General features: G+C 36.6%; 1 protein-coding gene across 17 annotated transcripts in view; it reads right to left on the reverse strand.

The window, feature by feature from the left end:
- Positions 1 to 15,950, reverse strand: part of RANBP17 (RAN binding protein 17) — a 355,438-nt gene that overhangs the window by 163,238 nt on the left and 176,250 nt on the right. The gene's annotated exons all lie outside the window — the stretch shown is intronic.

The following is a 15,950-nucleotide window of genomic DNA, read 5'->3' on the forward strand; positions in this document are numbered from 1 at the left end:
TTTTTTATAACATGGTATTTCTAATTTATATTCACTCAAAACTTTGATGTAGTTTCATGTATTTTTGCATCTAGTAAATTACTGATAAAAATTTAGAAAATTTATTATCTTAGTGATTTTAAAAAAAATTGAATGAGGCTTGAAACTTCTAATCCAATTCTGAGAATATAAAGAAATACAAAATAGACTTTAAAATAAAGACTGCTAAAAGAGACAGGAAGGACACTACATCAAGGGACCAATCCAAGAAGATTTAACAATTGTAAATATTTATGTACCCAACATAGGAGTACCTCAATACACAAGGCAAATGCTAACAGCCATAAAAGGGAAAATAAAAAGTAACACAGTAATAGTGGGGGATTTAACACCCTACTTATTCCAATAGCTAGATTATCAAGACAGAAAATAATAAGGAAATACAAGCTTTAAATGAAACATCAGACCAGACAGATATCTTAACTGATATTTATAGGACATTCCCCCTGAAAGCAGCAGAATACATTTTCTTCTCAAGTTTACACACAATAGTCTCTAGTATAGATCACATTCCGGGTCACAAATCAAGCCTTAGTAAAGTTAAGAAAACTGAAATCATATCAAGCATCTTTTCTTTCACAACGCTATGAGATTTGAAATCAATTACCAGGAAAAACTGTAAAAAACACAAACACATGGAGGCTAAACAACATGCTACTAAATAACCAACGGATCACTGAAAAAATCAAAGAGGAAATCAAAGATACCTAGAAACGAATGGCAATGAAAACATGGTGAACCAAACTTATGGGATGCAGCAAAAACATTTCTAAGAAGGAAATATATAGCAATACCATCTTACCTCATGAAACAAGAAAAATCCTAAATAAAATCCCCAAAATAATCCCAAATCTAACTTTAGACCTACAGCAACCAGAGAAAGAATAAACAAAAGCCCAAGTTAGTAGAAAAAAGAAGTCATAAAAATCATAAGAGCAGAAATTAATGAATAGAAACAAAGAAAACAATAAAAAAGATCAATGAAATTAAACCCTGATTCTTTGAGAAGATAAACAAAATTGATAAACTTTTACCCAGACTCATAAACAAAAAAAGGGAGAGGACTCATTAATAAAATTAGAAATGAAAAAGAAGTTACAACTGACACCACAGAAATAAAAAAGGATCATAAGAGACTACTACAAGCCAACAGTATGCCAATAAAATGGACAACCTGGAAGAAACTGACAAATTCTTAGAAAGGTACAGCCTTTCAAGACTGAACCAGGTTGAAATAGAAAATATGAACAAACCAATCACAAGTCATGAAATTGAAACTGTGATTAAAAATCTTCCAGAAAACAAAAGTCCAAGACCAAATTGCTTCAAGGACAAATTTTATGAAGCATTTGCTGCTGCTGCTGCTGCTAAGTCGCTTCAGTCGTGTCTGACTCTGTGCGACCCCATAGACGGCAGCCCACCATGCTCCCCTGTCCCTGGGATTCTCCAGGCAAGAATACTGGAGTGGGTTGCCATTTCCTTCTCCAATGCATGAAAGTGAAAAGTGAAAGTGAAGTCACTCAGTCATGTCCGACCCTTAGCGATCCCATGGACTGCAGCCTACCAGGCTCCTCTGTTCATGGGAGTTTCCAGGCAAGAGGACTGGAGTGGGTTGCCATTTCCTTCTCCGTATGAAGCATTTAGAGAAGAGCTAACATCTACCCTTCTCAAACTCTTCCAAAAAACTGCAGAGAGGAAAACACCTAAGCTATTCTGCAAGGCCACCACCACCTTGATACCAAAACCAGGCAAAGATGTCATAAAAAAAGAAAATTACAAGCTGATAGAAGCAAAAATTCTCAACAAAATAATAGAAAATAGAATCCAACAATACATCAAAAGAATCATACATCATGATTAAGCAGGATTTACCCCAGGAATGCAAAGATTTTTCAATGCACGCAAATCAATCAATGTGATACACCATACTAACAAACTAAAGAATAAAAACCATATGACCATCTAAATAGATGCAGAAAAAGTTTCTGACAAAATTAAACACTTACTTATGAAAAAAACTTTACAGAAAGTAGGCCTAGAAGGAACGAACCTACCTCAACTTAATAAAGATCATCTATGACAAACCCACAGCAAACATCATTCTCAGTGGTGAAGAACCGAAACATTTCCCCTACGATCAGGAACAAGAAAAGAATGTCCTCTTTTGTCACTATTATTCAACATAGTTTTGGAAGTCCTAGCCATGGCAATCATAGAAGAGAAAGAAATAAGAAGAATACAAATTGGAAAAGTAAAATTGTCACTGCTTGCAGATGCCATGATATAAAAAAACTGAAAGAGGTCACCAGAAAACTATTGGTGCTCATCAGTGAATCTGGTAAAGTTGCAAGATACAAAATTAATGCACAGGGAAAAAAAAATTAATGCACATAAATCTCTTGCATTCCTATACACTAACAACAGGAGAGCAGAAAAAGAAATTAAGGAAACCATCCCACTTACCAGTGCAACAAAAAAATAAAGTACCTAGGAATAAACCTACTTAAAGAGGCAAAAGATCTGGACTCAAAAAACTATAGGATACTGATGAAAGAAATCAATGGCAATACAAATAGATGGAGATACATATCAAGTTCTTGGACTGGAAGAATCAATATTGTGAAAATTACTATACTACCTAAAGCAATCTACAGATTCAATGCAATCCCTATCAAATTACCAATGCATTTTTCACAGAATTACAAGAAAAACTTTTAGTTTGTATGGAAACACAGAAGACCCTGAATAGCCAAAGCAATCTGGAGAAAGAAAAATGGAGCTAGAGGAATCAGGTTCCCTGGCTTCAGGCTATACTACAAAGCTACAGGAATCAAGACAGTATGGTACTGGCACAAAAACGTAAATATAGATCAACAGAATAGGAGAGAAAGCCCAGAGATAAACACACTCATATGGTAACCTAATCTATGACAAAGGAGGCAAGAATATACAATGGAGAAAAGACAGTCTTTCCAATAAAGACTGAGAAAACTGGACAGCTACTTGTAGAAGAATGAAATTAGGACACTTCCTAACAACATAAACAAATAAACTCAAAATGGATTAAAGACCTAAATGTAAGGCCAGATACAATAAAACTCTTTAGAGGAAAACATAGGCAGAACACTCTCTGACATAAATTGCAATAAGATCTTTTTTTACCTCCTAGAGTAATGAAAATAAAAACAAACAAATGGTACCTGATTAAACTTAAAAAGTTTTTGTACAGCAAAGGAAACCATAAACAAATTGACAACCCTTAGTATGGAGAAAATACTTGCAAATGAAGTTGACAAGGGATTGATCTCCAAAATACATAAACAGCTCATGCAGCTCAACATTTAAAAGCAAACAACACAGTGAAAAATGGGCGAAAGCTCTAAACAGACATTTGCCCAAAGAACATACACATGCCCAACAAACTCATGAAAAGATGCTCAACATCACTAATTATTAGAGAAATGCAAATCAAAACTAAAATGAATTATCACCTCACACTGACCAGAATGGCCATCATCAGAAAATCTACAAGCAATAAAAATGCTGGAGAGGATGTAGACAAAAGGGATCTCTCCTACACTCTTGGTGGGAATGTAAATTGATACAGCCACTATGAAGAACACCATGGAGAATCCTTAAAACACTAAGAATAAAATTACCATATGACCCAGCAATCCCACTACTGGGCACACATCCCGAAAAACCATAAATGAAAAGGACACATGTATCCCATATTCACCACTGTAAACAACAGCCAGGACATGGAAGCAATTTAAGTGTTGATCAACAGAGGAATGGATAAAGAAGATATGCTACATATGTACAATAGAATATTACTCAGTCATAAAGAGGAATGAAATAGTGCCATTTGTAGAGATGTGGATGGACCTAGAGACTGTCATACAGAGTCAAGTAAGTCAGAAAAAGAAAAACAAATTTTTCATAATATGGCTTACATGTGGAATCTAGAAAAATGGTACAGATGAACATATTTGCAAAGCAGAAACAGAGACAAAGATATAGAGAACAAACTATAGATACCAAGGAGGGAAGAGGGGGTAGGATGAACTGGGATTGACACATACATACATATATATATAGATATACACTACTATGTGTATATATAAATAGTAGTATAGCAGTACATCAAGGGTGTAAATTGTCACCCTGTTTATTTAACTTATGTGCAGAGTACATCATGAGAAATGCTGAGCTGGATGAAGCACAAGCTGGAATCAAGGTTGCCGGGAGAAATATCAATAACCGACACCACCCTTATGGCAGAAAGCAAAGAACTAAAGAGACTCTTGATGAAAGTGAAAGAGAAGAGTGAAGAGTGGCTTAAAACTCAACACTCAGAAAACTAAAATCATGGCATCTGGTCCCACCACTTCATGCCAAATAGATGGGGAAACAGTGGAAACAGTGACAGACTTTATATTTTTGGGCTCCAAAATCATGCAGATGGTGACTGCAGCCACGAAATTAAAAGACGCTTGGTCCTTGGAAGACAAGTTATCACCAACCTAGACAACATATTAAAAAGCAGAGACATTACTTTGCCAACAAAGGTCCGTCTAGTCAAAGCTATGGTTTTTCCAGTGATCATGCATGGATGTGAGAGTTCGACTATAAAGAAAGCTGAGTGCCGAAGAACTGATGCTTTTGAAGTGTGGCGTTGGAGAAGACTCTTGAGAGTCCCTTGGGCTGCAAGGAGATTCAACCTGTTAATCCTAAAGGCAATCAGTCCTGAATATTCATTGGAAGGACTAATGTTGAAGCTGAAACTCCAATACTTTGCCCATCTAGTGCGAAGAACTGACTCACTGGAAAAAACCCTGACGCTGGGAAAGATTGAAGGCGGGAGGAGAAGGGGTCGACAGAGGATGAGATGTTTGAATGGCATCACTGAAGCAATGGACATGAGTTTGAGCAAGCTTTGTGAGTTGGTGATGGACAGGGAAGCCTGGCGTGCTGCAGTCCATGGGGTCGCAAAGAGTTGGACACGACTGAGCAACTGAACTGACTGATGTGTGTATATATATATATATATATACGTATATGTATGTATATACTCTTGAGAGTCTGTTGGGCAGTAAGGAGATCAAACCAGTCAATCTTAAAGGAAATCCATCCTGAATACTCATTGGAAGCACTGATGCTGAAGCTGAAGCTCTAATACTTTGGTCACCTGATTCAAAGAGCTGACTCATTGGAAAAGGCCCTGATGCTGGGAAAGATTGAATACAGAAGGAAAAGAGGATAACAGAGGATGAGACGGTTGGACAGCACCACCAATTCAATGGATATGAACGTGGGCAAACTCTGGGAGATGGTGAGGGACAGGGAGGCCTGGCATGCTTCAGTTCATGGGGACACAAAGAGTTAGACACGACTTGGCGACTGAACAACAACAATGTATAAGATAGATAACTAATGAGAACCTAGTGTATAGCACAAGCAACTCTACTCAGTGGTCTGGTGTAACCTGAATGGGAAGGAAATCTAGAAGAGAGAGGAAATATGTATATGTATAACTGATTCACTTTGTTGTACAGAAGAAATTAACACAACACTGTAAAGCAACTATATTCCAATAAAAATTAAAAATATAAAAATAAACTTTTAAATTAAAACATTCAGCAATTTCATTATATAAGATAAAAAAGAAGGATATTTGCCTTTTGTGGTTGGATAACCTTCTGGAGGTGGTGACATATTAGCTGCAATATCAGTCATATATTAAAATGAAATGGTTAAAATTAAAACACAATCTAATTATTTAATGTAATTATTCTATGTATTTCATAAAAGTTAACTCTGTAAATCTGATTCAAATATATCAGAATCATGATATCATGTTATTTTGTTCTGTAAGCTGTTTGAGAAGGCAAACAGGGTTAAAGAATAACAAAAGGTCAAATAAATATTACTGCTAGCAATTTTGACAACTTACAAGAAAGTATTATTCTTTTACAAAATTTCTTTCATTCTTTAATTTTTGGATGTGCTGGGTCTCTGTTGCTGTGTGGACTTTTCTCTAGTTGTCGAGAGTGGAGGCTACCTTCTGCTTTCGGTGTGAGGGCTCCTCTGGTTGTGGAGCGTGGGCACCGGGATGTGTGGGCTCAACAGCTGTGGCTCCGGGCTCTAGGACACAAGCTCAACAGCTGGGGCATGTGGGCTCAGTTGCTCCATGGCATGGGAGATCTTCCTGGATCAGGGATCGAACCCATGTACACTGCATTGGCAGGCAGATTCTTTACCACTAAGCTACCAGAGAAGTCCCTATTCTTTTAAATAAATATTTAAAAAAAATTTTAAATTATGGAAGTATGATAACACATTTACAGGAGACTTGGAAAATACATAACAAAGTTACATACAGTTCTACTATATATTACAATTTTTAAGTAGGTAAATTAAGATTTTTAGTTGGAGTTGTAATTTCAAACTCTCAAAAATTGATAGCATGAGTAGACAGAAAAGTAGAAGGATACAGAAGGTCTGAAAGCCCCATGAATGAGTCCAACACAATTAAGATTCATACAATTTCACACAACAGTAGGATACAAATTCTATTCAAGAAATCATTATTCTTGACCAGAATTGTAGGAGTCTCTGAAATTGGAAGATCAACTTAAAAGACTCAAAATATACACTAAAAAGAAGATCCTGAAAAATGGGGATAACAGTGTAGGATAATAGTTCTCAAACTTTTTTACAGAAACAACATCTCAAACAAATTAACATCATGTAACTTTAATAGAAAATTGTTCAAAAATTATACAATACTGATAACATACAGCGATTCTCTGGTAGCTCAGTGATCAAGAGTCTGACTGCCTATGCAGGAGGCAGGGTCGACACCTGATCCGGGAAGCCTGCACATGCCGTGGAGCAGCGGAGTCCATGTGCCACTACTATTAAGCCTGTGCTCTAGAGCCAGGGAACCGTTGACTACCAAAGCCTGCATTCCCTAGAGCCCATGCTCCTCAACAAGAGAAGCCACTGCAATGAGAAGTTCTCACGCTGCAACTAGAGAACAGCACCTGCTCTCCACAAGTAGAGAAAAATCCATACAGCAACAATGACTCAGCACAGCCAAAAATCAATACAGAAATGAAAAATTTTAAAGATAAAGCAAAGAAAATATTTTAAAAAAGATAACATATAATCAACAGAAATATAGCTAAAAAGCAAACAGCTTTTTAATATCAGCAGTTATCTTTAATCTGTAATAGACAATTTGAAAAACATTAAAATAGTAACGTTTCCTTGATTTGGATTGGCGAATATTATTTTCAGTTTAATTTGATTAACAAATATTCTGTTGAGTTTTTCCAAAATTAGTGAAACTTATTTGATTTGAGTGAAATATTGAAAAAGTATAAGACACAAAATACTTAACATGATTGTACCTGAAATTTTAATCTTTTAAACTTATGTTTAAAGTATGATGATATGCTACCTGAGTATTTTCTATTACAATTTGACATATCATGTAATTTTAAAAGCAGTTACATAGCTTATACTTAAGAAACTGAAAAGAATACTGAAAATTGAGACCAAAAAACAAATCAAAACCAAGAAAACCCAAACTGTTAACTAATATAATTGCTTATTTGGCACAGCATCTGGCTTATAAAAATTCCTCTCTCCAAAAAGTAAAAAAATGGAATACTTTGCCATGTAAATTTTATTTTTTAGTCTAACAATGGAAAATTGGTAGATTATAATATCCATCACTAGTAAGCCTTCTTTGAGTAAGTATCAATTGACTCTGACCATAATTGATAACCTAAGCCAATAGTACATTCTGTTACAATTCCAGGTTCAAAAGGTTAATTATGGACTGGCCACAGGCTCATCTGGAAATCTGAAACTGATCGCTATATATCTTCCTAATGAAGATGTACTGCATATATTATAGCAGCATACTGACAAGTGACTAGAACCTCCAACATCAATGTTGCAAGCAAGCATTAACCCTCATGTCAATTTAGCTGTCATTCTCACAGTTTATATCCATCCTGCCAGGTCCTTTTATTCTCTGAGAAAGAAAGTGTCTGATAACTATATTTCCCTTGCAAAGGCAAGATTTTTCTTTTCATTCTAATGAATAAAGAAATCAATAATGGTAAGTCAATTCAAACTATGTTATGAATTAACAATACCCAGGAAAGTTAAGAAGAGATTAGAGTGATGATGAGAGTTATCATTTGTCACCCAAATCTTTAATTTGCATGTAGATTTACTGCCCCAGCACATAGGGCATTAGAAAAATATCAGCATCTTTTCTTTCCAAGAGGTACTTACACTGTCCTCGTATTTGCAGGCAAAGAAAATGGCAGGCTGAATTATGAGCACCTGCTCACAAATAAAACCAATTCAGCAACCTTCATTGCTTGCATCCAATATTTACTGCCAGTCCAAAGGAGAAGAACTAGTTCTAGTTCTAAAACAGAGTTTAGGGACCAAGATATCTTCTCTAAGTAGGTTCTGAACAGATCATATGACAACTACTAAGCAAGGAAATTATTCCTTTGATGGGTAATGTAGAAGCAGAGGGCTATGATAAAATGAGCACTAGAATATATAAGGCTGACAATACAGTTGTTGTATTCTTTTCTATGTGGCCTTTTAACAAAACATTTAGCTTTTCTGGGTCTCTATTTCTCTTCCTGTAAAATAAGAACAATAATTCCTGTTTAGTTTATCTCATAAAGCAGAGGTGTTTCAACCATAGCTATATACTAGAATCATGTTGAACTTAAAAAAACAAAAGAATAAAAGAATGGCATTTGCAGCAGCAGGGATGAACTTAGAGACTTACCATATTAAGGAAGTCAGACAGAGGAAAGCAAACATGATATCACTTAAAAGTGGAATTAAAAAGAAACAGTACAAATGAACTTACAAAACAGAAACAGACTCATAGACACAGAAAACAAACTTATGCTTACCAAAGGGGAAGGTAGAGAGAGGGATAAATTAGGAATAAGGGATTAACAGACATACACTACTATATATAAAATAGATAAATACAAAGGATTTAATGCATAGCACATGGAACTATATTCAATATTCTGTAATAAAAGTATAATGAAAAGAATAAAAAAAGAACATAGATATATACATATATATGTATAACTGAAGCACTTTGCTAAACCTGAAACTAACACAACACTGTAAATCAACTATATTTCAATTAAAAAAAAGATCTCTTAGTCCTATCCCAATTAATTCTTATTTAATTAATTTAGGGAGGGGCCCAGGCATGAGTATTTTCTAGTAGTAGTTGTGAGAAAAGCTTCTTCTAAATTTACTTTTAGAACCTTTTAGTACGGAAATATTCAAACCAACATAATGAATACTTTAATGAACCCCAGGTACCCACTACCAAGCTTTAATGATTATCAATACTTTGCTAGTCTTGTATAATCCCATCCCCCAACATTTAAAAATTTCTGTTGGAATCTTCTACAACAAACCTACGTGATACGTGCTAGGTTGCTTCTGTCGTGTCTGACTCTGCAACCCCAGGGACTGTAGCCCACCAGGATCCTCTGTCCATGGCATTCTCCAGGCAAGAATACTGGAGTGAGTTGTCATGCCCTCCTCCAGGGGATCTTCCTGACCCAGGGATCAAACCACGTCTGTCTCTTACGTCACCTGCATTGGCAGGTGGGTTCTTTAACATTAGCGCCACCTGGGAAGTCCACAACAAATCTACAAAATCCCCCATGTGATTATATTGTAGAGCCAGTATTGAGAACCACATGAAAATTCTGAAAATACTTTCCATAATATAAAAGAGTGACAATAAAAACAAATCCATGCCCAAATGGATTATATTAGGCTCAAGAATTTTTTTTTACTGAAACTGACTAACTCAACAGTTAGTGAATACCATTTTAACCATTTCCTCCTTTGAACTGACTAGTTCTTTCATAAAACAAACCCTCCAAGGCTACAGTAGTAAAACCTCATTTGTCCCTTCATGCCCTATATTTTCATCTTTATTCCACCATTTAATAGTTCCCCAAATGGAAAATTTACCCCCTTCTGGCTGCTCAGCACCTCCTCACCCAGTCACCCCCCATCTGGCCTCAAAGCCCAAACATAACATCATGGAGTCCGGCTCCTCTCTCCCGTGTCCTGCCCTCCTCAAGCCCAAGGAAGGTGTCCCTCCAGCCCTGTCTTTACCTCAGTCACAGGTTTATCTCCACGTACCATTTCTTACCAGCCTCATCACTAAATATAAGATTCTTAAGGGTTATGATGATTTCTTAACAGATCTGGTCCTCGGCAGGCATTCAACATGTGAATGCTTGAGTAGCTGGTCAGTCAACTTTCTCTAGGAGCCCAATCAGATATGCTCAACAGTTTGCTCACCCAACTACTAATGCACCTCAACCGACTGCCTAAAGGGAAACAAGCAGAGTGACCACTTAATAGTCAAAATACTGAAGACATAAGAATTTGTGATGAATCCTAATTACATTTTTCCAACAATACCTCCAACCTCAGAATGACCTGCTGCAGAGAACCTAGTTTCTGAATCATGCTATCATTTAGAGAGAATGATTCTAAAAAGTACGTACAGGTTTTTTGCCATTCTAAGATGTAACACAGAGGGATGTTTTCAAACAAAGAAAATCATTCTTTCCTCTCTAAATGTTCTAGTTTAAAGATATTCACAACATGCTAAGCAGCAAGGCTTACTAACCTATGAAATACAATACATGGCCACCACTAATATAAACATATCCCCTGTGATTATTTCCCAATGATTTTTCTTTGACTTGAAGTGAAGTGAAGTGATGTCGCTCAGTTGTGTCCGACTCTTTGCGACCCCATGGACAGTAGCCTACCAGGCTCCTCCCATGGGATTTTTCAGGCAAGCGTACTGGAGTGGGTTGCCATTTCCTTCTCCAGAAGATCTTCCCCACCCAGGGATTGAACCCAGGTCTGCCACATTGTAGGCAGATGTTTTACCGTCTGAGCCACCAGAGAAATCTTCTTTGACTTAGTAGACCACTAAAAATGACTGTAAAAAATAACTGTATTCAACAATGAAAATAAGAACAGTTGTAAAAATTGTAGCAATAATGACACCAACAATAGAAACATCTAATTCTTAACAAATACTTTCTGTGTCAGCTATCATGCTAAGAATATTATCTCAATCCTCGCATCAACTTTATAAAGTAGGTATTATTATCCACATTTTATGACAAAACTCAAGCTCAGAGAGCTCAGAAACTTGCCTAAAAAAAAAGCGCTACAAAATAGTATTGTAGGAACTTAGTTTCTTGGGTAAGTTTGAGAAGAAAGAACTAGAAACTTAAAAAGGAGTTAACATGATTCAGTTGCAACTTGAAGAAGAGAGTAATAAACTCTTTTATAAAACATCAGTTTACAAAGTGAGATATGAGGCCAAGAATCATAATCACAATTAATGTTTCAAAACATTATCCAAAACCATCATAATACCCTTTGTACAGTACTAGGATATGAACTTCAAAAAGTCGGACCATATATTTAGAATTTTTACTAGCTCTCAGAAATCATAAATATTCCTCTTCTCTCTCCTCCACCAGAAACTTTCTTTTGTTGGTAAACTAGCCTTTAAAGATAGACACTGGCCTTCAAAAATTTATTAAGAACTTAGCCTCTTTTTTACAGATCCAGGTCCTATCCTGGTTACATTATTATGTTCCTAAAATTACTCTTTCCCTGTAAGTCAAAACATTTTCTCGAAGTACTCAAAGTGAAATTAATTTATAATTTCTCATCTAATCTTTACCTCTTCTTTTTAAGATCTTACCATTTTACAGAAAATATCTCTCCAGATCTACAGCATATTACTTCTCTTTTAAAAATCACTCCTACCTGCCAACAATAACAATCCAATTTGTATATTTTATTCTATCTCTGAGGATGTGCTTCCTAAACATTTATTGCCTATGCAGCAAACTAAGTCAACAAATTTATAAAACATTTTCCTCCTCAGATTTCCCTTCACTTCATTCCTCATGCCAATAGTAGTATCTTCAATTCAATGACGTCTTTAGTGACCTCTGTTTCAAATCCTTTTTGGAAGAAGATAGACAAAAACAGGCTAATAAATATATCAAAACTTAGTCTATTTCCTCAAAGTATTAAAGGCACAAACACTGTATAGTCATATAGAGTTTAACACTTTTCATGGATGACCAAATCCTTTCACATGCATTTCACATTATTTCATTTGATCTTTACACAATCTGCTGAAACAGAAAGGGCAGTTAACATGTCCATCTTGGACTGGAGAAAACTAAGGCTTAGAAAGCTTGTGACTAGTCAAAAGTAACTGGACTACCAAAACCCTTCTATATTTCTATGTATTTCTTTATAACTGGACTACCAAAACCCTTCTCAATTTCTATGTATTTCTTTATCAGCATCAACAATGGATTTCCTTTGATGGACTATAAACCTACTAGATGAAAAGGACTGTACATTTTATTTATAGCTAGCAATGTCTTAAGTAAATCCAGCTCCAAGATGATAAAATAGAAAAGGCTCACACAAGCATATAAATAAGGTCTATGGCCAGTTCCACTCACAATCCTCTCTTTTCCATGAACCATTCTAACCATGAGTAAGGTCATCACAACAAGTACATCAAGAGGATATAAAGAACACAAGATGGAGTAAATAACAAACCTCCACAGCATTATAAACTTAGTGAGACTGGGAATTCACACAACTGATCTTAATAAGTGTTAATGAATTTTGAAAAAATAATAAAGGAATGTGAAATTAAATGAAATTATTATGAGGAAAGTAGAGGCAGAATACAAAAAAAAATCAGTAATATGAGTAAAATAGAATTGATAATCAGATAAAGATTGCACAAACTGAATGTATTTCTCTTTGGTAAATCCAAGATAGTACTATATACCAAGATCGGCCAGATAATAAACTTGCATAATTCCTCTACAATCAAGAGAGCATAGTTCTGAAAGATCAGAAGAATCACTGTTGGAATAAGGGTTGGGCAGAATGGTATGAAGTTAAGAGCCTACAAAATCTAAAGTATTCTTGCTCTCAGATACCTAGACTCATTAAATAAAGGATTAGTTTCTAAGAAAGAGAACAATTGGGAGGATCCACAAAGGTACAACCCACTTTAAACATATAGATCATTACATAAAGATGATGATGATGTCAACAGCGATGTCCATGATAATGAGAAAAAAGTGGTCAATTTATAGAAAAATTCACAAAGTGCCAGACACTTGGACTAGTTATTGTTTAGATATAGACACTAATCCTCATCATAACTTCACAACATAGTCATTATTGGCCTTATTTCCACTAGAGAAAATCTAACAAAAGCTGAATTCAAAAACACAATTGGGAGCTGACTGTGGCTCAGATCATGAACTCCTTATTGCCAAATTCAGACTTAAATTGAAGAAAGTAGGGAAAACCACTAGATCATTCAGGTATGACCTAAAACAAATCCCTTACGATTATACCGTGGAAGTGACAAATAGATTCAAGGGATTACATCTGATAGACAGAGTGCCTGAAGAACTATGGACGGTTCATGACATTGTACAGGAGACAGGAATCTAGACCATTCTGAAAAAAGAAATGCAAAAAGGCAAAATGGTTGTCTGAGGAGGCCTTAAAAATAGCTGTGAAAAGAAGAGAAGCTAAAGGCAAAGGAGAAAAGGAAAGATATACCCATGTAAATGCAGTTACAAAGAATAGCAAGGAGAGATAAGAAAGCCTTCCTAAGTAACTGATGCAAAGAAATAGAGGAAAACAACAGAATAGGAAAGACTAGAGATCACTTCAAGAAAATTAGAGATACCAAGGGAACATTTCATGCAAAGATGGGCACAATGAAGGACAGAAATGGTATAGACCTAACAGAAGCAGAAGATATTAAGAAGAGGTGGCAAGAATACACAGAAGAACTATACAAAAAAGATCCTCACGACCCAGATAATCACAAAGGTGTGATCACTCACCTAGAGCCAGACATCCAGGGATGAGAAGTCGAGTGGGCCTTAGGAAGCATCACTACGAACAAAGCTAGTGGAGGTGATGGAATTCCAGTTGAGCTATTTCAAATCCTAAAAGATGGTGCTGTGAAAGCACTGCACTCAATATGCCAGCAAATCTGGAAAACTCAGCAGTGGCCACAGGACTGGAAAAGGTCAGTATTCATTCCAATCCCAAAGAAAGGCAATACCAAAGAATGCTCAAACTACCACACAATTGCGCTCATCTCACACGCTAGCAAAGTAATGCTCAAAATTCTCCAAGCCAGGCTCAACAGTATGTGAACCATGAACTTCCAGATGTTCAAGCTGGACTTAGAAAAGGCCGAGGAACCAGAGATCAAATTGCCAACATCCGTTGGATCATCGAAAAAGCAAGAGCATTCCAGAAAAACACCTACTTATCCTTTACTGACTATGCCAAAGGCTTTGACTGTGGGGATCACAACAAACTGGAAAATTCTTCAAGAGATGAGAATTCTTAAAGAGATGACCACCTGACTTGCCTCCTGAGAAATCTGTATGCAGGTCAAGAAGCAACAGTTAGAACCAGACATGGAACAACAGACTGGCTACAAATTCGGAAAGGGGTATGTCAAGGCTGCATATTGTCACCCTGCTTATTTAACCTACATGCAGAGTACATCATGAGAAATGCTGGGCTGGATAAAGCACAAGCTGGAATCAAGGTTGCCGGGAGAAATATCAATAACTTCAGATATGCAGATGATACCACCCTTATGGCAGAAAGCAAAGAAGAACTAAACAGCCTCTTGATGAAAGTGAAAGAGGAGAGTGAAAAAGTTGACTTAAAGCTCAACATTCAGAAAACTAAGATCATGACATCTGGTCCTATCACTTCATGCCAAATAGATGGGGAAACAGTGAAAACAGTGACAGACTTTATACTTTTGGGCTTCAAAATCACTGCAGATGGTGATTGCAGCCATGAAATTAAAAGACGCTTGCTCCTTGGAGGACAAGTTATGACCAACCTAGATAGCATATTAAAAACCAGAGACATTACTTTGCCAACAAAGGTCCACCTAGTCAAAGCTATGTTTTTTTCTAGTGGTCATGTATCAGTGTGAGAGTTGGACTATAAATAAAGCTGAGCACCGAAGAATTGATGCTTTTGAACTGTGGTGTTGGAGAAGACTCTTGAGAGTCCCTTGGACTGCAAGGAGATCCAACCAGTCAATCCTAAAGGAAATCAGTCCTGAATATTCACTGGAAGGACTCATGCTGAAGCTGAAACTCCAATACTTTGGCCACTTGATGCAAAAAACTGACTCACTGGAAAAGACCCTGATGTTGGGAAATATTCAAGGCGGAAGGAGAAGAGGATGACAGAGGAAGAGATGGTCAGATGGTATCACTGACTCAATAGACAGGAGTTTGATTGAGTAAACTCCAGGAGTTGATGATGGACAGGGAGGCCTGGCATGCTGTAGTCCATGGGGTTGGAAAGAGTCGGACACAACTAAGCGACTGAACTGAACTGAATTCATCTAGTACTCAGTGACTCACCTAAGGCAGAATCTCTCATCACCTAACACACACAATTAAAAACCACATATAATACTGGTTGCCACCATCTAGATTGGCACCTGTTGATTATCACCTCCCACTTAACAAAAAAGCACAAGGCCTTGCAATAAAGTTGGTCTCTTTCAGAACCTACTATGGAACAAACATATGTCAAGATACATTGCGTCCTATACTGTGCTTATTCGCTCAGTTTGTCTGCTCTTTGTGACCCCATGGACTATAGGCTGTCAGGCTCCTCTGTCCATGGGGATTCTCTAGGCAAGTACTGGAGTGGGTTGCCATGACCTCCGCCAGGGG

Source organism: Giraffa tippelskirchi, chromosome 8, assembly GCF_054371585.1.
Source record: "Giraffa tippelskirchi isolate mGirTip1 chromosome 8, T2T-mGirTip1v1.2.pri, whole genome shotgun sequence".
NCBI lineage: Eukaryota > Metazoa > Chordata > Mammalia > Artiodactyla > Giraffidae > Giraffa > Giraffa tippelskirchi.